General features: G+C 37.0%; 1 pseudogene across 1 annotated transcript; it reads right to left on the reverse strand.

The window, feature by feature from the left end:
- Positions 1-6,534: 6,534 nt before the first annotated feature.
- LOC114630908 lies at positions 6,535-8,638 on the reverse strand (annotated as a pseudogene). The gene has a single exon (XR_003712879.1). The product of XR_003712879.1 is annotated as a U3 small nucleolar RNA-associated protein 4 homolog pseudogene (transcript).
- Between the last annotated feature and the right edge of the window lie 14,057 nt (positions 8,639-22,695).

Consider the following 22,695-nt stretch of genomic DNA (forward strand, 5'->3'; position numbering starts at 1 on the left):
CAAGGGTGGTATAACTGGATCTTAAAGTTGACAAACTTTCAATATTCTGATGAAACTTCACACAGATTTCCATAATTTTAAGGCTGTAAATGTTTGCCTTCCCTTCAGAATGGAGGACTGTTACATCCTCCCGAACATGAGCTGTCACCTGTGTTATTGATCTTAGCCACTGTGTCAGGTGTAAGATGAAATCTCAAAGTAAGTTTTGATTTGTATTTCCCTAATTGCCAAGCATGTTGAACACTTCTTCAAGTGTTTTGTGGACATTTGAGATTGCTCTATAGAGAAAATTCTCTGTTTATATCTGTACCCTATTTAAATTTAATTATTTGGGTTTTTTTTATATCTAACTCCATCCATTTATCATTTGTGTGTAGAAGGGCTACTGATTTTTCATTAATCCTGTAATCTTTTCATTTACGATTATTAATTTGAATATTTTGTTTTTTAGTTTGCTTGAATAAGGTTTGTCTATTATGTTAATTGTAACAGCCTGTTCCTTTGTAGGAACAGGCCCATTCTGCTACTTTGTAATGGCCTGTTCTGCTGCTCTGGTCTGCAGGTCAGGGTCTAGAAAGAGAGAGAGAGTGGGGATGGAGGGGCAAGAGAGGCAAAAAATGGATACAAGTCAGAGTCTGGTCAAGTCTCTCTTATTGAAAGGAAATCATGGGTGTTTATACCCTTTACCACGTGCCTTGCCCTCGTGGACAGGCTCAACTGAAGGCACTACATCACGTGCCTTGTAGCCATGGATACCATGTGCACCTTGCAGCTGGGGGCACTAAACAGTGTAACAAGATGTTTATCAGAGTGTGCTCAGCTGTTGTGGGCTGTTGAAAACAAGTCTCTTGTCAGGGTATATGGCCTGAGATGGCTGCAAAGATGATAGCTGCTTTTGGCTAAGAGTCGGCTCCCAACATTGATTTGCTCCATGAATCAACTTTTTATTTCATTGATTCTTTGTATTTGTCTCTTTGTTTTTATTTTATTGACTTCACCCCTCACTTTATTTCCTGCCATCTATGTCTCTTGGACGTGCTTGTGTCTTTTTCTGCTAGAACTTCCATGTATAATGTTTCTAGTTTGAGAACTCTCTCCTTTTTTTTTTTTATGTAGACACTTAGTGCTTTGAACTAGCCTCCAGAACTACTTTTACTGTGTCATAAAAATTTGAGTGTGTTGTGTTTTCATTTTTATTTAATTCTAGAAAATTTCTAATGTTTTTGTACTTTTTGTATTGAATCATTTTTCACTAGGACAGTTGTTCAATTTCCATCAGTTTGTAGGCTTTCTATTGTTTCCATTGTTGATGATATTCAGTTTTAACCCATGATAGTCTGATATGATTCATGGATTTATTTCAATATTTTGTATCTGTTGAGATGGCTTTGTTTTTAGCATATGTTAAATTTGGAGACTATTCCATGAGTGGCTAAGGAAAAGGTAGATTCTTTTTCTATTTGAATGGAAAGTAGTGTAAATATCTGTTAGTCCAATTTGGTTTGGTTGTTTTCTGGATGATCTGTCCATTACTGAGACTTGGTTATTAAATCTCCCATGAATGTGTGAGAGTCAATATGTGATTTAAGCTGTAATAGTATTTCTTTTACAAAAGTAAGTTTCCTTGTATTAGGTGCATAGAATTGAAATATTAGTTTGGGGAATTCTTCTTTGATGAGTATGAATTGTCCTTCTCCAGTTCTTTTGATTAGATTTGTTTTGATGTCTGTTTTGTAATATATTAAAATGGTTCAATCAGCTTGCCTCTTAGGTCCATTTGATTGGGATGTCTTTTTTCAACTTGTTAGCCTGATGTTTACCCTTGATGTTGAGGTATGTTTCTTACAGGCAGCAGAAAGATGATACTGTTTTTGTATCCATTCTGTTATTCTGTGTCTTTTTATGAGGGAAATTGAGAAAATCGATATCAAGAATATCAATGTCCAATGATTGTTGATTTCTGTTAATTTGTTTTCAGTAGTGTTGGTTTTGGTGGTCGCAATGGCAGCTGTCATGGTCATGATGGTGGTGGTGTTGATGGTGGTGATGGTGGTTGTGTGTGTGTGTGTCTGTGTGTGTGTTGTGTGGGCGCATGTGTTTGTGTGTGTGTATTTTACAACTTTTAGTTTTGCTGGTGTGAGAATATTTCTTGTGTTTTCAAAGGGCTCTTAACTTCTGTGAGTTGACTTTTTACTTCTAGCACTTTCTGTAGAAATGGATTTATAGATAGAAGATATTCTTAAACTTGGCTTTATAATAGGATGTTTTGATTTTTCCATCTATGCTGATTGAAACTATTGCTAGGTATATTGGTCTGGGCTGATATCTGTGGTCTCTTAGAATCTACAGTATATCTGTCCAAGTATGTCTGTCTTTATGTGTTACTTGGCCATTTTCCCTTAAAGGTTTTAATATTCTTCCTTTGTTCTGGATATTTATTGTTTTGATTATTATGTGGCAAGGGGCTTTCCTTTCTGCTCCAATTGATTAGGCACTCACTGTGTTTCTTGTATCTTTATAGGCATTTCCTTCTTTAGAAAAAATTCTGTTTCATTGAAAATATGTTCTAAGCCTTAGTGCTGGGATTCAACTCCTTCCTTTCTTTCTATTATTCTTAGGTTTGGTCTTTTTATAGAATCCTGGATTTTCTAGATGTTTTATAACTGGGATTTTTTGGAAGATTTAGAATTTTCTTTGACCATTGTTTTCATTTCTTCCTCTATAATATCTTCAATGCTTAATATTCTCTCTTCCATCTCTTGTATTCTGTTGGTGAAGCTTGTCTTTTTAATTTCTGTTCAAATTCCTAAGTTTTTCATTTTCAAAATTTCCTCAGTTCATGTTTTATTTTTATTATTTCTATTTCAGTTTCTGTCTTTCAACAGTTTTGTTTCCTTTAACTCTGTTTTTTTTCTTATCTTACTTTAAGAAACTTAATCATTTGTGTCAGTTGTTTTTGTTCTCCTGGTTTTCATTTAAAAATGTATTCATTTCCAACAATTAACTGTGTTTCCCTAGCTTTCTTAAAGAGATTAAGTCCACCTGAGTTCAGTGAGGTAGGCCAGGAGAAAGTGGTTTGAGGGATCCACAGAAAGTGTGAAGATAGGGAAGGAAGACTGCTGTTAGTATTCCCTTGCAGTGCTAAGGGGTGAATCTGAGGGAACAGATTGTGCGGGGGGGGGGGAATGGAGAACAATATTAGCACCTTTAAACCTTTTGTTTCTTTCTTGGAACTTACAATCCAATTTTTCTATATGCAAGTAATTAACAGTATTAGCATTATAATGGTTATTTTACTTCACCCATAGAAAGACATACAGAAGTTAGTTGGCACTGTAGACTGTGGTGCTGTTAGTTCTGCAGAAGCTCCTGCACAGATGAGCATCATGAGGGAAAGACTTTCATTTATTTGATGTTTATTGCTTATTATTTATCAAGATTATTTTAACACAAGATTTCAATTCATTACATTTTCCATTTCCCTTAGTCTCTTGGTGTGTCAATGAAAACATACACCATGTATTCTGAGACCTATCTCCAAAATAGCAAGAAACTGCTATCACTTAATTAACAATGAGTTTATATATTATAGTGTTTCAGGAACCCTCTACAAAATTATCTCAATAAACTCTTAAACTAAGGCCTGAACAGAGCATATGGAGTTGAACTTCAGATGTCTGATCAGCCATTTTTTGTTTCCTGATCAAAACACATTATATCTGCTTCCATTTACTGACAGAGATACTCAGAGAAAAGCAGACACATGAGGAATACAAAATCCCTTTACCTGCAGAGAAATCTGCAGCTAAGTTGCTGTCTACTATTGAAAGGAAGGCCTGCTTCATTGTACTAGTGAGGTAAAGGTGTCGATTTGCCCTTAGCACTGTGTTGTTTCTCTATAATACTGAAGTCAAAAGAGCTACTTCCCTGAAATCTGGAAATATAAAATCTGACCTTGATACTCCATTTATGTAGGTATATATAGGCATAAAAGAAAAGCTCCAACACCACTTATGGGCCTCTACCTCCCTCCTTACAAATGAAGATGGAAACTAAAAGCTTTTGATTTATAAAAGGATAAATTCACTGTTCGAATCTTAATGAGCACAAACCATGATAGATCCAGAGAGAAACAAGATACTTTACAGAGCTTATAATACTTGATAGAAAATAATCATACTGTGGTTAAACTGTTAAACTCTAACTATGAATGTGCACAAATTGATGCATTTGAACATTTATAGTGACCGATACCAGAATGCAACACTTCAAAATTTCCTGCTTTCAAATTTTGACTAATACAAATGAATGTCATATGAGAAAGAGCAGATTGAAGGACACTCTAAACTCAGCTGTACTTACAACAAAACAAAACAAACAAACAACAACAAACCTGTAGTCTACAGTCTAGAGCCATGATGCTTCAGCATTAAAACCATGTACTGCTCTTGCAGAAGAATCAGGTTTCAGTTCCAGCACCAAAGGTGGTTGGTTCACAAGTTTCTTGTAACTCCAGCTCTATAGGGTCCAGTGCTTTCTTCTAGTCTCTTAAATGACCACCACTCACATGCACAAACCCACGCAGAGACATATGATTAAAATCAAACTCAATTCAAACAAACAACAGGATATTACATATCATGTGAGAGTCATATTCTTCAACCAACGAAAGAGCACATACTCTGACCATTGAGGAAAGGCAGGTGGATGTAACTCTGTTCAACCACATAGTGTTGAAATAGATTTTACCCTTGCATTTTTACTTGTTGCTATCTTATCTTTCTCATTTGAAACAGTGCCTCGTGGCCAGACTGACCTCTATCTTGCTACATATCCATAAATAACTTTGATTCGAATTCTTACTGCTTCCAGAATCAAAAAACTAGAGTTACAGATATTTCAGGCAAGAACTGTCATGCAAGGGCTAATTTTTTTCTTTTATTCATGATGTTAGGAGTTGAACATAAAAATTTATACATGTCAGAACTCTCACTAACACTGAGTAACATCACAGTATGTGATGTTTATAAGAATTGTTTTCTAAGAAAAATATAATCCAAATTAAAGAGTCCTTACTCAAACTATTGTGTCTCCTGGGCTCCAAACCAGTGTTGTTTTTCCACCATTGTCATTCTTCATTTAAACTTAAGTTTTTTTTTTTTTTTTTGCTAGTTCTTTGGGTAGCATAAATCCATATTAAATAAACATACATACTTTTTTCTTACTGCCTGTGCTATACTACACAAATTTGCACAGTCAATTAGAATCACCAAACACATGAAAGTAAGTCATTATTTCCACTTAGGCATGCAAGGATGGAATCATTACTGGAAACAGCAAACAGACACACCTATGCTTTTTAGGATTTCTCATGTTGTTTTTAATGTGTGTTTTTGTTGAGATGAGAAGTGCACAAAGATTTAGTCTCTTACTGAAGTTGTAAGTACACACACACGCACACTCACTCACATACACACACAAAATAATAATAATAATAATAATAATAATAATAATAATAATAATAGATCACTAAGTGTAGAAATGATGCTGTCATACTAAGTGAACAGAACTTACTAAACTTGCCATAGGAAACTATTATGCTTTTTGAGTTTTGCCATTTTAGACACCACACATGAATGGAGTCATTTAATAATCAATACAATGAATATGTAAGCAATGTAGTACCAATATGTGGATGCAGCTGGGACATCACTCCAATGAAGTAAACCAAGCTCACAGAGTGCACACTCAGTTTTAACAAGTGTTATAACAGAGTGCAGTCAGTTTCTATGAGAACTCAAGAGCCTAAATTTATCCCAGACTAAGAAAATTATGAAAGATTTTTTTCTAAAGGAGACAAGTATAATTTGATTCTTGAAATTATATAGGGTTTAAACATGTTTTAGATGGAAAAATATTCCAGCCAAAAGAATCATTATTTTATGTAGAAAGAGAGAAACAATTGGGATTGTTGAAGAGCCCATGTAATTTAGAAGATTCACATTCAGAAATGTGAAAATTAGAAAAACAGATAAAGAGAAAAGAACCTGAGAATAAATCAGGAAGTTCCAATGTTGGTTCAAATAACTAACATAAGGCCCTATTTCCTAATATGTGTTCTCTGGAAATACAGTTGAGAAATAATACATAGTGCATTATATATTAAATAAGAAAATGCAAATTCAATTATTAATGGTTTAAAGAAATTCTAGAAAATGGAACCTACTCAATTTTAACAAATTTTATAAGCATATTTCTTAAACTTATTTGACCATAAAACATCTTCTAGTAAGTGTTTATTGTGAAACACTGTGGTGCGCTGCTGCGCATGCGTAGTCTCCCTCCTGAAATCGCCGTTAAACACCAGTAAGGCGAATGCCTGAGCAGCCGGTAACTGTCAAAAACTGACGCAGCCCGACGTGTCATATCTGCCGAGACGCATCAGCCAGTAGAGTAGGGACACGCCAACCCTATGGGTATATAAGGAGAGCTCCTCTTCCCCTTGGGGTCTTTCCTTTTTTTTTTTTTTTTTTTTAAAGAATAACTTTGTTTTATTATCATGATTTGGGAAAAAACAAACAAACAAACAAACAAACAGGATAGACAGTTCAAGAAAGGACACAGTGCCCTGTTTTAAGTTCCAAATTTCTTCTTCTTGATGGGTGGTGGGAGCTGAGCGATGATGTCATCCAGGGGTCGCTCTACGGCCACAAGTGTCCTTTCATCCAAAAGATCCATAAAGAGCAAGGGCTTATATTTCTTAGACATTTTAAACCCATGGGTCGTGCGCCTCAGGAAGACATCGGATTCATTTTTCGGAGGAAGTGGATTGTAGAGCACAGTTTTGTCATTTGGAAGTGGCAGGGACTTGTCAATGATGCAGAACATGTAGGCATCGTGGAGGAGGATGTGCGTGGGTCTCTTGGGGTGAAAGCTGATGTGTGTGATGGGAGTATCCCTTTGGAGCCACAGCTGGTGAAATCCTTGCTTCTGGAGAGAGCGGCTCCACTCTGTATACTGCTTGTCTGGGATGCTGAACTCAAACACCTGCTGGTCGGAATGAGCAATGACCAGGTTGTTGGTATTAGGGGCGATAGCCAGAGCAGTCACTGGGAAATTGTAAGCAGGCACCGTGCAGTGAAGCTTTAGATGATGCAGATCGTATATGTGGACTCCGGCACTGGTGCCCGACGCAGCTAGCCAATTCCCATCTGGACTGACTGCCAGAAGACACATGGCCTCCACGGTCCCTGATTGTGGCTGGAAAGTGTGCAAGTGCTTGAAACTTCCCTCCGACAGATGAACGGTATGTACAGACCCTTGATTGGATGCCACAAAGAGCTTTGTTGAATCTTCAGAAAACAAAATATGAAGGGCAGAGCGAAGGAATGCTGGTAATTTGGAAACTCTTTGGAGGCTTATGTTATCACGTTCATATTTCAATCGATAGAGAAAAAACCGAGACGCTGTAGAATAGGCTATCCAACTTCCACACGGGGAAACACAGCTGCAGATAATGTTCTCAGGGCCCTTTGTCTTGAGGTGCAGGAGATGGTCTGCGTTTTTGGAGAGTGGAAGAGTATCTCCGTTCTTGCCTGTTGCAGCTGTGGATCCCAGTCTCCAAAGCTCCAAGTGATGAGCAAACTGGAAAAGGAGAAGCTGCCTTCTTTTGGAACAGGAAATGAGACGCCGGTGGGGGAAAGTGATCTTTCGGAGAGCAGCATCGTAATTCTTTACCTCCACTTTCTCCATGAGAGGCCGAATAACTAGGTGGGTGTCAGTGCCTCCTGATATCAGAGCTGTTGGGCTGTGGGCCACAGTGCGCACGTCATGAGTGTGATGCTGGAACGGCTTCGTTCGGACCCACTGCTTCTCACTGCTGTTGGAAGTCATGGCCACCAGCTGGAAATGGAATACCGTGCCCTCAGCTGTGCCCACCACAAAACTGTCTTCTTGGTCAGCAACAGCGATAGACTGCACGTCAGCATTGGCGATGACATGGCTCTTGACAAGCGTCCCAGTAGCAGAGTCCCATAACTGCACCTTTCCAACAGAGTCCACACTGATGACGGTGCCGTCGGACAGGAAGGCAACACCCCACACTATGCACCTTGACTTAGTCACTCCCAGGTGTTGTCTATCTAAAACCATTTTACGAATTATGCTCCCTGATTTGACATCAAACACGCTAACGTAGTCTATGGAACCAGCTGCAACATGGGTACCAGCAGGATGCCAGCTGAGACTCAGGATCCGACTTTTTTGTCGGTCAAAATTTCTTGCAAATTGGATTTTGTCTGGGGTGACTTCAAACAGTTTCACAGAGCCATCTTCACAACCAACCAAAAGTTGAGAGCCATTGGGACTGGCAGTCATGCTCCAGATGGGTCCTCCAAAGGCATCCAAAGTGTACTTGATGTTTAGTGCCTGTAGGTCATACTCAAGAATTTCTCCATTCAGTCCAGCACTAAAGAGCCGCTGCCCTTCTGCCCAACACAGGGCTTCAGTACCCCGAGACTCATGACCTGGGAAAAATTTCTCCTGAAAATAGTTTGCTGACAAGTTATAAATTTCCACCGTGCCATCTGTTCGTGAAACAGCCAATCTGTTTGACTGGTTATTGTAAGCCACACATCGGATGCCTACCGCCTGGCACTCGCTCCCCGGGACCTCACCTCTCCTTTCCTCATTTTCATTGGAATAAAGCTTGCTGCAGAAGGATCCTGGTGTCCGAGTCCGTTCTTGCTGGCGAGAAGGTGACGCGGGTCACAGTTGGTGCCGAAACCCGGGAACAGGCCGAACCATCGCCAGGCACCGAGGGAGACCCTCTGCTCTCGGAGTGGATTCAGAACTGCAGACAAAGGTAAGCTCTGAGAGGCATGTTTGGCCTTGATCTATTTCGTCTCCCTCCCCAGGCAGTCCTCGTTCTCTTCCTTCTGGTTTTGCAGGATGAGAAAAGCCGCTGGACTATAGCGGCAGGCCAGGGAGTGCTAGACGAATTACAGACCAGCGTGTCAGAAACAGAGCAGGATAAGCGCTTAGGAGTTCAGAAAAAAAAGGGAGCTCAGAAAGAAAAAGGAAAAAAAGGCATGCCTAAGAAAACAGACCCTTCCAAAGACGTTCAGTCCGTGGAAGTGAGAGGTAAGGGAAAGGACGCTCTTGGGAGAGACGAAGGGAAAAGAAGCCTCAGAAAGAAATCTCTTTATCCAGTAAAGGAGCTGGAGGCCTCGGGGCTTGGTGGCTCTGAGTCGGAGGAGCTAACTTCCTCTGAAGAGGAAAGAGCTGCTTCAGGTGGGAAGAGCAGGGTTAGAAAGAATTGGAAAATTAAGAAAGCAGGGTACTGAGGTGTTACAATAGCTGCCTGCTACATCTCCAATGAACGAGATGAAAAGTTACATCTTGAATATGAGAGAAAGAGAAAGGGTTTTAGAAAAACAGTTGTCCTCTCTCTGAGCTGTGTCAACAAAAAAGAATGAAAAGGCTATTTCAGAGCTCATCTAGAAAAAGAAAGAAATTCGGGAGACGTCCTGAATTTCTCTTTATTTATGTCCTTCTTTGTTGTCTGTCCTTGGTGTGCCAATGTCCACGTGTTTGTGTTTGCTTTTTGTTTCATTGTCTAAATGTTCTGTGTTTGTTGCATGTTCAAAAGAAAAGATCGTTAAAACTGCTTGATACAACCTTTGGGCTAGTTTAAGTTTGTTTTAAAGACAGTCTTAATATACACAGCAGAGGCTGATAAGCTACCCTACACCTGTAGCTAAGAGTTGAGCTGAGCTGAAAAAGCCTTTCCAGGAATTGACTGTTGGCATAAGCTGCTTTTAAAAGAAACCAATAGATTTTTGGGTTTTATAAAGAAGCTAAGAGTTGTTTTGTCCTAGAAAAGTCTCAGTGACAAGGTGCTTTTCTCTTGAAATTACAGCTAGAAAAGGCAACAAATTTTGTTTGGTCTAAATATATAAGATGCATAGCCACTTCATTGTTGTTTCTGATTGGTTTTAAAAGTATAAAAATGTTCTAAATTATTGGGTGTGATTAGAAATTTACAACTTTGGTAACAGAAAGTTGGTGTAAAACTAACTCAGTGTTATAGTCATTCAGAAACCAGAAACCAGTATCTCTTCAATGAGATATTAAAAGCTGCTTCATCAAAAGAAACTCAAAATTATAGTTAAACTGCCAGTATTCCATTGGCTACAGTTGGCAGTTCAACTGTGAGTTTGGGATTCTTTGACTCATGCATGTTTATGGTTGAGAAGAGGATAGAGGAGAGTTGCCTATTTTGTCAGGAGGAGATTACTTGATTTGGAGCTCAGATTGGAGTAACACTAGTAAAAATCATAGTGCCATGATGAATGCTCAGGCAGGCATGTAGATTGGGATATTAACATGCTTCTAGGAGAAGGTCAGTGTGAAGGCAATGTTAATCAGGTTGAACTGCCTACACAGCTCTCAGACCATACAAGCAGACTTAGATACATTCGTCTTTGCGATGAAATTGCACCCGCATACAATCAGGGTCTGGCCATAGCTTGCACAGAACCTGACAGCCGTTACAAAAGAAACAGCCGTTACAAAGTTGCGCCCAGAAGCTTGGAAGGAGCTTAGAGCTCAATGTTTCCAAATGTTTCTTAAGGAGCCAGGAAAAGTGGTGATGGTTGCTATTTGCATTAATGGCTTAAACTGCTTCTTTAAATTTCTTGCCTGGATTTATATGAGTTCAGCAAGTATGTTCTCAGAAGCTATACACTCATTATCTGATACTTGTAACCAGGATTTGATAGCACTAGACATCAGCAAGTCTGTTCAGACACCAGATTCTTCTCACCCCTATGGCTTTTCAAATAAGCACTATATTTCTTCATTGATTAGTGGTATTGGTATTTTCATGATGGGCGCAGGACTCTCTTGGTATCATGGAGTCATGGGATTGCTTCACCCTCAACCAATGGAATCCCTTCTATGGGCATATTGTATTTTAGCAGGATCTTTGGTGTTTGAAGGAGCGACACTTCTTGTTGCCATAAATGAACTTCGCAGGAGCGCCCAGGCCAAGGGCACATCATTTTACAAGTATGTCATAGAGAGTCGTGATCCAAGTACACTCCTGGAGAGCGACCCATCAGTAAGGGCAATCCATAATGTCAAAGCCACAGACCTGAGATTAGGCAAAGTCAGATTTAAGGCAGAAGTTGATTTAGATGAACGAGTTGTTACAAGATCATATTTGGAAAAGCAAGATTTTGACCAAATGATGTAGGAAATTCAAGAAGTGAAAACTCCTGAACAATTAGAAGCCTTTATGCTTAAACATGGAGAAAACATTATTGATACTCAGGAGATGAAGTAGACAGGCTTGAGAAAGAGTTAAAGAAACAAAATCCTGAAGTTCGGCACGTAGATCTTGAGATCCTATAGACAAGATGAGTGAGTCACTTGGTTTGTGAAGAATGCTTTTACCTTTTCTCCATATATTGCAACCTAAAGTTATTAAGCCCAGGACAAGATGTTTCCTTTTTACCCATGCTGGTATGCATGTGGCTCCGCTTTGTGTTTTTTGTATATAATGGTAGTTATAATGGTAGTTTTTTGAGTTGTGATAATAGTACTTGCTTTTATGCTGTATGTTGGAATGTTTCTATATTTTCCTTTGCTATGGTGGCCCGAATGCCTCGTTATGTTCCTTGGCCTGTGGAAGCTCCTTCAGCTATGACGTTATTTGGGCCTAGGAGGGATTTTGACATAGAGATGGCCCAATTAGGTTGCCAATGGAAATATTCTGGCTTGTGTGTTACTTCTATTTCATATCAAAATGTAAGTCATGCTGCTAATGTTTCTAAGGAAATTTCCAAGTATCTTGCAGGAAATTGGTCGGAAAACTTCGATGAGACACTCAAAAAATTGAGAGCGGCTGTGGTGGCCATCAACTCGATGTGCGTGGATCTGTCCCTGACTGAGGGACTCTCCTCCTGGATCTCTTCAGCTTTCTCTTTCTTTAAAGAGTGGGTGGGAGTGGGACTTTTTGGAGCTATTTTGTGCCTGGGTCTGGCGGGTACCCTTTTTCTGCTGTGTAGGATGCGAGCTCAACCACAGAGGGAGAGGGTGGTGGTGGCTCAGGCCTTTGCAGCCTTAGAAAATGGTGACTCTATCGGCATCTGGATGTCCATGCTCAGGGACTAACATCGATAGCCCCTATACTATTCTTGCCCACGAGGTCTCTGTTCCATGATAAGGGCTGGTATGTCAATGACGGAGTGTCAAGTAAGACTCGGTCCACCTAAGACAGGGCGATCTCGGGTGGGGAGATCGACCCAGTGACGGGTAAGGATTTGAGCATTGCTCTCCTTTGCAGGCTCAGTACCATCATGAGGCCTCAAACGAAAGGGGCTACAGAACCTCCCCAAGAATCACCCATGCAGGGTCTCAGCTTCTGCACCTGGAGGGCCTTTGCCCATTGCACCCAGTGAAGTGAGACCTTCTGCTCCAATTAATATTTAAAACAGGGGGAGATGTGGTGCGCTGCTGCGCATGCGTAGTCTCCCTCCTGAAATCGCCGTTAAACACCAGTAAGGCGAATGCCTGAGCAGCCGGTAACTGTCAAAAACTGACGCAGCCCGACGTGTCATATCTGCCGAGACGCATCAGCCAATAGAGTAGGGACACGCCGACCCGATGGGTATATAAGGAGAGCTCCTCTTCCCCTTGGGGTCTTTCCTCATTTTCATTGGAATAAAGCTTGCTGCAGAAGGATCCTGGTGTCCGAGTCCGTTCTTGCTGGCGAGAAGGTGACGCAGGCCACAAAACACCAAGTATGCAAGTTAAAAATGCTCATTATTTATAGATCAGTAGAAAAGGAGAGACAAAATACAATGTAGACACATATGCCTAGGGAATGGCTTTCTCCCTAAAGATTACTTCTGTTCTGACTTGAAATATTATTTTTTCTCTTAAAAGAAAAAACAGAATGTGATTTATAATAAATTGATTTATACTTGATGTACCCTGACTGAAATACAGCTCATTATTTTTTTATGAATTGAGATTAGAGAAAGTTAATTCAGTTTTAAGACTGTATAGTTCTCTTTTAGTGAACACGCACTTGTTTACATATTTCCTCTTGTAGCCTATTTTAGTATATGATATGGTATCTTACTATCAGTCTTCTTGTAAACGGGTTTGGTATAGTAAGTACATGAGTTTGTTGATTGCAAACTTTGTAACCAAATTACTACATGAATATCCTGTGATGTGCATCTTACAGTCATATCACAAAATTTTCTCCTCAAGTACTTTTCCAATGTATAGACTAACACAGTGTATGTTAGATTTACTACATACTGCATATGACAGCTCAACAAATCCAGTCGTTGGATTTTTATTTAGAATCATTTATACGGCTGTTTGATATAATGTACAAGTACTATATTTCCTAGAGTAATAATGATACTGAGCACTAAGTTGTATGTTCTGGTTATTTGTCTAATTTATTATGGCAAAATTTTAAATTGGCTTCAGGAGATAGAGAGGTGTATCAGTGGTTTAAAGCACTGTTGGTGTTATACAGGACCAGGGTTTAGTTCTCAGAATCCACATGATGCTTTACAACCATATGTAAATCCTATTCCAGGATACTTAATGCTGCAGGTATCAGACATATTGCATAGACACATATATACAGATGAGACTCTCACATAAATAAAAATATACATACATCTATCAACAATATTAATTGGATTGACAACTTAGATGGTTAGCTGGTCTATTGTTATTTTCCTTTTATTTATTTCCTGAAGTTCTTTAAATATTACAAAGGCCAATTCTTTGACAGTTATATAAATTATAAATATCATTAAATATTTTTGCCCATTAGGTTGCTTTGTTTTATATAGCTCTTTAATGTTACTTTTTTATGAGAAGAAATATTCATAGGAGAAATCTTACTACAGGGTAAAATAAGAGTCTGTATACATTTTTACAGGGTATATTCAATTAATCCAGGTGAATTTTATAGGAAGGAGTGCTTCCTATACTCTGCAGTAAAATACTGTGACTTCACCACTCATGTATGTTCTGCTTTATTCTCAATTTTCAGTTCTTTTTTTAAATTTCTTTTATTTTTTATTTTATTTTATTTTATTTTTTTAGTTTTTAGTTCTAATTTATTTTGGGTTGACTTTATCATCTGTATTCCAATACCACCACAGCTCTTTGATATTTGTATCAGTAAATCCTAGTGAATAATATTACATTTATGGATAAAGGTGATAAATCTGAAATGAGAGTGATCCTTAATAAAGAAATTGAATAATTTTTGGTGCCTTCTGGGAATAAACAACAACACTTGACAATAAGAAAAAATAAGTATGTAAGTTATACAGACAAACTAAACTTCTAAGGAGCCACATTATCAAAGTTATGTAGATGAGGGTAAATCTGAATTAAATGAACTGGTTCAGTGGTAGCTATTTTGCCATAAGATTCCCTAATGAGGTATTTACCTGAGAACTTGGTTCAGTGTTCTTGTTCAGGATTGGCTTGAATTGGCTTTTTGTCTACCTAGTTACAGACACTTGGAAATAAGTGCTTTTTAATTAAGAAAATCCTCCCTTAAGATTGGCCAATGGGAACATCTACTACTGGGCATTTTCTTGATTAATGATTGCAGTATGTAGGCTTATTCTTCTGTAAGCAGTACATGCCTGGGAAGATGATCCTGGAACATATAAGAAAACAAGCTGGCAAGAAGTGTTCATCCAAACCTCTGCTTTATTGCCTGCTTCTAGGTTTCTGCCTTGAGTTATTGCACTGACTGGAATATCATGTAAGAGTTGTAGGATTGCCCTGACTAGAGTACCACCTAAGAGTTGTGGGGTGAAATAAGTCCTTTCCTCATGAAGTGTCTGTGTTTCATGGAGTTTTATCACACCAATAGAAAAGTAAATAATATAGTTATAATTGGCTCTTTGTTCAACATATATAACTGTATATACAAAATCACACCCAGCACAACTTCTCCCTGACCTCTGGTCAAGGTATAATCTAATTTGGAGTGCTGTATTGTCCTTTTTTTTTTTTTCTTCAGAAAAGGAGTCTTCCATATCCCAGGGTAATCACTGACTAAAACGGCAGCAGAAGAACTCAATAGTGCCTCGTTTCCCTAGTTCTGAGATTACAGATGAATAGCACCAGGCCTGGTAGTATGAAGAATCTTTTATAAGAAAAATGAAAGCTATACTTAGAGGCCCATAAATTCATGAAAACATAACTTTTAATTTTAATGAACTCTTGGTGTGTTTATCTTTATATTGGGGTATGATTCGTTAGATTTAATGAATATATTTTATGGAATTTACACTCTCTTTCCAAGTTACTTATGGCCTATGCTTACACTGGTCATATGAGAAGTGCTATTATTAACCTGATCAATTGATTTGAACTATGTGTAATTTAGTTTTTTTCATTTTCCATATCAAAAATGTATAATGTGTGAATAAGATTTTGCATCTTCTTTAAATCATTTGCATTTTTCTTTATATTGTTTCATAAAAATAATAGCACCTTAGTAAAATCTACTAGAAATGATAAGATCAGGAATGGTTATTATATTTTCATATCTCATGGAGAAGATTTAAAATGTCATAATTGAGTATAATGCTTGCAAAGAATCTTTTGAGACAGAGTTCATCAAATTAAGGAAATTATGCATTTGCACAGTTATTTAATAATCATTATTACAGGTTAAACTTTATTGATACTTATGAATTTGGGAAAAGTTCACATTATATATTTGTTAGTATTAAGAATAAAATGTACAGTAGTTTTCCATATTAATGGAACTCTAAGTTTCTATAAAATTAATCTTGACTGTAATAATTTTTATACTTTATTGGATTTTTAATGACATATTTATGGATGAGTATTTGATTTTAGTCATTTTCAATTACTACAAAATTACTTTCTCCTGTGTTTTCTCCTAAAGTTTAATATCTTATCTATAATTCTATGGAAGTAAGACTTAAAGTTACAGAGATAGACTAATTAGCACCTCAAACTATTGGCATAAGGAGAGAAAAATAGACCTATAGAACCGAGAAATAGATGTATGCTTATATTTAAATAGATTATCTGCAGAAATGGAAGGGCAGTTCCATGAAAGAAAGCATGATATCTTACAAAAGTACTTCTGGGAAGCAAAAAAAAAAATCTCAAATGAACAGATAATTGAGAATAACATGGCCAAACCACACCACTCCTATGAAGAAGAGTTGCACATCTCATGTCCAGTGTTGTAAAAATCTGAATTCCAATATGGAGGTGGTCTCCCAACCTCAGCTAAAGCCTTGCTCCATAGAAACATTATCTTAGAACTTCCTATTCAATATATGAATGATAGCGTGATACTGACAGCATCAAAATTGTGTGTAAGAATGCAGAACTTCTGGTAATTCAAAGTCAAAAGGAAAAGGAAACAAGTCAAAGAGAAAACTAGTTTATATCAATTATTAAAAATAATAATTTAAATACATGTAAAATTAAATGTAAAATTTACAATTCCATAATCACTAAAATAAAAATTATTTACAAGCTTCATATTTACCTGTCCACAAAGCTTCATGAAAGAAATTAGAAAATTTTAAAATTTGTTTATTATTATTAATTGGGTACTTTACTTTTTACATTTCAAATGTTGTCCTTTTCCACAAAGTTACCATCTCTGGATGGCCTTTCCTTCAGTCTCTGCTCCCTTTTTTGTCCCACATCTCCTTTAAACAGGAACAATTCTGAGTTAAATTTTTGAGATGAATGGGTGACCCCACCCCTCAACTGGGAGTCATGTATATCTAGTGGAGGTTGTCTTTACAGGTTCTATCTCCCTCTGCTAATGTCATCCCCATCAGGTTCTGGGAACCTCTTCCCTGGCATCTGGGACTTTCTAGTGGTTATCCCGGATCCCCACCCTCCACTGATACATGTTTCTATTAATTTTCCAGACACTCTGGAATTCTCTCCTGTCACTTCCCATGCCCCTGCCTTTTCCTTCTCCCTCCTCTCTCCCTCTCAGGTGCCATCTAGGTCACTCCCTCTCTCTACTTTGCATGATTATTTTGTTCTTCCTTTTAAGTAAGATTGAAACACCTACACTTGATTTTTCCTTCTTACTAAGTTTCATATGGTCTGTGAGTTGTATCATGAGTATATTATGCTTTTAGGCTAATATCCAATTATAAATGAGTACATACCATGTGTGTCCTTTTGTGTCTGGCTTACCTCACTCAGAATGATATTTTCTAGTTCCATCCATTTGCCTGCGAAATTCATGAACTCATCGTTTTTTAAAGCTGAGTAGTACTCTGTTGTGTAAATGTTCCAGATATTCTGTATCCATTCTTCGATTTAGTGAAATATGGGTTGATTCCTGGTTATGGCTACTATAAATAAGGCTACTATAAACAGAGTGGAGCAGGTGTAGTTGTTATATGTTGGAGCATCTTTTGGGCTTATACCCACTGGGTAGATGGGTCTTGAGGCACAAATGTTTCCATCTTTTTTTGAGAAAAGGCCAAATTGATTTCAAATATGGTTGTTCCAACTTGCAATGGAGGAGTGTTCCTCTTTCTCCACATCCTGGCCGGCATCTACTCTCACCAGAGGTTTTGATCTTAACCATTCTGATTTGCCTAATGTGGAATCTCAGGGTCCTTTTATTTTTATTTCCCTGATGACTAAAGATGTTGAACATTTCTTTAGGTGCTTCTCTGCCATTCAAGATTCCTAAGTTGAGAATTCTGTGTTTACCTCTATACCCTCCTTTTTAATAGGGTTATTTGGTTCTCTGCTGTTCAACTTCTTGACTTGGCATATTTTGGATATTTGCCCTCTATTGGATGTAGGGTTGGTAAAGATCTTTTTTCTAATCTATTGATTGCTGTTTTGTCCTATTGACAGTGTCCTTTGCCTTACAAAAGCTTTTCAGGTTTTTTGAAGTCCCATATGTCAATGGTTGATCGTAAAGTGTTAGTCACTGGTGTTATGTTCAGGAGATTTCCTCCTATGCCAATGTATTAGAGGCTCCTCCCAATTTTTTGTATTAAAGTCAGCTTATCTGTTTTGTTTTTTAAAGATGTACGTGTTCTACTAAGCTGTTTTTGTGTGTGTGATTTTTTTAAATTGGATATTTTATTTATTTACATTTCAACTGTTATCCCTTTTCCAAGTTTCCCCTCCAGAAAATACCTATCCCATCCTCCCTCTCCTTGTTTCAATGAGGGTGATCCCCTACCTACCTACCCACACCAGCCTACCCACACTGGCATTCTCCTACACTGGTGCATCAAGCCTTCCCAGGACCAAAGGCCTCTCCTCTCAATTCCCTGCAACCACATGATGGCTCACAACCATCTATAACAAGACCTGCTGTTCTCTTCTGAATGCACACACATATCAAATAAGCTTATCGGGTTTTAAGTGGAGGTCTTTATTCCACTTGGATTGAGCCTTGTGCAAGAAGATAAGAATGCATCAATTTGCATTCTTCTACATGCAGACCACCAGTTAAACCAGCATCATTTGTTGAAAATGCTGTCTTTTTCCACTGGATGGTTTTGGCTTTTTCATCAAATATCATATGACTATGTGTGTGGGTTTGTTTCTGGGTCTTCAATTCTATTCCATTGATCTACTATCTGTCTCTGTATCGATAAGATACAGTTTCTATCAGTATTGCTCTGTAGTAGAGTTTGAGGTCAGGGATAGTAATATCCCCTAGAAGTTCTTTTAGTGTTAAAATTTCTTTTTCACTATCCTGGGTTTTTTGTTATTTCAGATGAAGTGGATTATATAGTCAGTTTTGGATAAGGTACCATGAGGTGCTGAGAAGAAGGTATATCCTTTTGTTTTAGGGTGAAATATTCTATAAATATCTGTTAAATCCATCTGTTAAATTCATAACTTCTATTAGTTTCACTTTGTCTCTGTTTAGTTTCTGTTTCCATGATCTGTCCATTGGTGAGAGCGGGATGTTGAAGTCCTCCACTATTATTGTGTGAGGTTCAATTTGTACTTTGAGTTTTAGTAACTTTTTTTTTTTTTTACAAATGAGGATGCCCATCAGTTTTGGTTATGTGGGCCTCCTTGGATCAGGCTGTCTCTGGGTGTGGGAGGGGGTCAGGAGTGCCTGTTCTATGAGCCTGGCTATGGCATACCTCCTGAGAGTCAAGCTGACACTGAATATTGGCAGGGTCTGGGGGAGAGGGGTGCTGGAGCACATATTCTGCTCCTGGGTGCATTTGGGAACTGGAATAAATATTTAAATCAAAGATTCGAATACACAAAGAATCTAAAGTATTTGAATGGCAGAAGAATCTGCATACAATTCTTTTCCCCAAGAATCATATAAAATATCAATTATATTCTATTATTAAAGCTTTTAACAGAAAATGACAAATTTATTCTAAAATTTGCGTAAAATGTAAAGGATCAAAAAAAGCAAAAATAGCTTGAAAAGTGAGAATAGAAAGAACATGTATTTCAAAAATTGATACTTTTAATGCAATACTATGGAAAATCCTATCTGGTAAAAATTTATTTAATTTTTGGAAAAATGAAAGCTATCACTGTAAATGTGAATATTGTTTGACCTTCATAGCATGTATAAAACTAATTCACAATGGACGATAGATATATTTGTAAAAGTCTAAAAGTATAAGTTAAAAGTGTGTAAAATCTTCCATGACTGGTAAAAGATAATTAATACGTCATTTAAACCATAGTCAGTAAAAAGAAAAATGACAGATTGGAGAGATATTTAAACCTTTTGTTCCACAAAAGGAGACCCTAAAAGGATAAGTAGTAACTCTTGAAATAAGACATTAGATAAGAACCACACAAACATAAACCCATCTAGAACATATAAAGAACTCTCAAGGCCAATAATAAAACGTGATGGATTATGAGTAGAAAATAGGCAACAAATAAAGAGATTTCACTAAATATAATAAACAAATGGCAGAGAAGACAGTCACTATAAATATATAAATTGTAAATAAACATGTTAGCTACAAATAAATAAAATTCAAATAGCGGAGAACATGACTTAGGAAAGCATGTCATGATATTGATCTCAGAAGATTTCAAGGAGAGAATTGGGCACAATATCCTCAAAATATATTATGTGAAATTATGTTTTGTAAAATTCTAAAAATAAACAACCAAACTACAAATTACATTGTTGATGTGGAAAGGCAGAATTACCAACCACTGGGAATAGAAATGCAGAAGTGTAGAATTGTGTCGCTGTTCTTCAAAATCAGGTGCTCATTTCCATGCCAACTTTGATTTGGAACAATAAGTCTTACAGAAAAGAAAACATCCATTCATAAAAAGGTGCATATAAAAATGTTCATTGCTTCTCTACTTGTGATAATTAAAACAGTATAAACTTCAAATATTTTTCATCAGGTGAACAATTTAACAAAATGCCAAGCCAAACCATTGAATTTTAAGTAAAATATAATAAAACATTGTGTAAGTAGAAAATTCAGATCTCAAAACTTATATAGTTAATTTTCCTATCCAATATTCTGAAAATTTTCAAACTATACATGTTGAGAATATAGAATAATTGTCAAAGACTTAGGGACAAAGAAGGAGAGATGGATAAGACTGTTTCAGAATAGTCACAAAACCATATAGTAAGGTCATCCAGATAGAAGTTTTTCATATAGTCACTGGGGTTGTGGATATTCACAATTATACATGTGACAAAGTATGAGCTACTTACAGGAACATAGAAATGTAAGCAATGTTATGGAATTTAATGTGATTTGTGTATTTTATGTGTGCACAATTATATATAATTAAGATGATGCTATAAACTATGAAAATCACTTCCTATTAGAGAAAATGGATAAAGGATACAGAGTTATTTGATGTCTTCACTTTTATATTTATGTACGAATATATATTTATCACAATCAGCATGTTGTTTATTGTTTTACTTATTTATTTATATGTGTGGTACATTTTTGTGAAGAGGTGTGTGTGTGTGTGTGTGTGTGTGTCTGTTTGTGTAGATCTGCTTACACTAATGGACACATATGGAAGCCAGATATTGGTTGCTTCTCCTCTTCCCTGAATACCTCACTAAACACAGAGCTGCCTGTTTGGCTAGATTGTGTTACAGAGCCTTGGGATCCACTTATCTCCCTGCTCCAGCACTAGTAATCCATTATGCTCCATTATTCCCTTGTTTTAAATGAGTTCAGAGGATTCAAATTCAGGGCCTCCTGTTTTGCAGGAAGTACTGTTATCAACTAAGTTACCTTTCTAGTTCACATTGAACACTTTAATTAACAGTGTATATCTTTTAAATGAATACAAATGCAGAATCAGTTAATGTGTATAAGATCATCAGAGCAAAAATAAAAGACTCCAGATTAGTGAGCTTGAAATTGAATCTTTGTTTTCTTACTTATTATCTAGATGTGTTTACATCTGTCATCTAAATTATTCTGAGCTTCAATTCTCAAATTTGAGTTGAATATATACTAACACATGTTTGGCTACAAAATTTGGCATCAATATTTAAAGGTAACATGCATCTTAATCTTTAGATATTATTCATAAAATCCCAATTGTTGACATGGCTTCGTATCTACATTTAATACATTTCATATTTATTAGCATAAAATACTGGAAAAAATATCAATAATTTCTATTGTTAAATACATCGGAGATAACATTATTTCATGCTTTTATGATTTACAGTAACCAAAAGAGATCATTTAAATTGCATTTTAAGTGACAATCATTTCATAGAGTGGTAATTTGAAAAAGAATGCCCCCATAGGCTCGCATGTTTAAATATTTGATCCCCAATTTGAATAGTTTCTGAAGGATTATGAGATGTATTCATAGAGGAGGTGTATCACTATGCTAGTTTCCTTTTCTCTGTCTCCTATTTAAATCCAGCATGAACTATAACCCTCTGAAACTGTAACCCTAGTTAAACACTTTTTAAAAGTTGCCTTGGTCACAGTAATAGAAAAGTAACTAAGACAAATTTCCCTCAACAACAGGAATTGTAGGTAATGATTCCCAGTAGGTACCTGATATTATAGATATCACTTGCTGTATTTTGGACATCATTTCCCAAAGGACCATATGTTAAATTCTTGGTCTTCATAGGGGTGCTTTTAAATGGTAATGGAACCTTAATCTTATAGAGCTTAGTGGAAATGATTACCTTCTTATGGGTTTACTCACTATGTGGGTAGTAACCACCTTTTTTTTTTGTTGTTCTTTACTGCATGATTAAGGAAGTAAGCTGTTTCTCTCTGCTACACTTTCCTGCCGTGATGGCCTGTGGCATTTGAGACCAAAAGTACAAAAACAAAACAAATGAAAAAACAACAAAACAAAACAACTCCAAATTAAGGCCTTTCATTCTGTTCTCTTAAATGTTTCTTTATAATTAGTAAGATCAAAGACGATTGTGATCTTTACCTATAACATATTTTCCAATAAATACTTAGAATTAAGTTTAATTGATAAATATAGTACAATATTAAATAAGTAATAATCCAAGCAATTAAAACAATATGCCCTAATAAAGTTGGGTGAGCCATTCTTTTCTCCCTCCCCTCATTGATATTCTCTCTCTCTCTCTCTCTCTCTCTCTCTCTCTCTCTCTCTCTCTCT

The sequence above is a fragment of the Grammomys surdaster genome, unplaced genomic scaffold (assembly GCF_004785775.1).
Source record: "Grammomys surdaster isolate TR1022 unplaced genomic scaffold, NIH_TR_1.0 348, whole genome shotgun sequence".
Classification (NCBI taxonomy): domain Eukaryota; kingdom Metazoa; phylum Chordata; class Mammalia; order Rodentia; family Muridae; genus Grammomys; species Grammomys surdaster.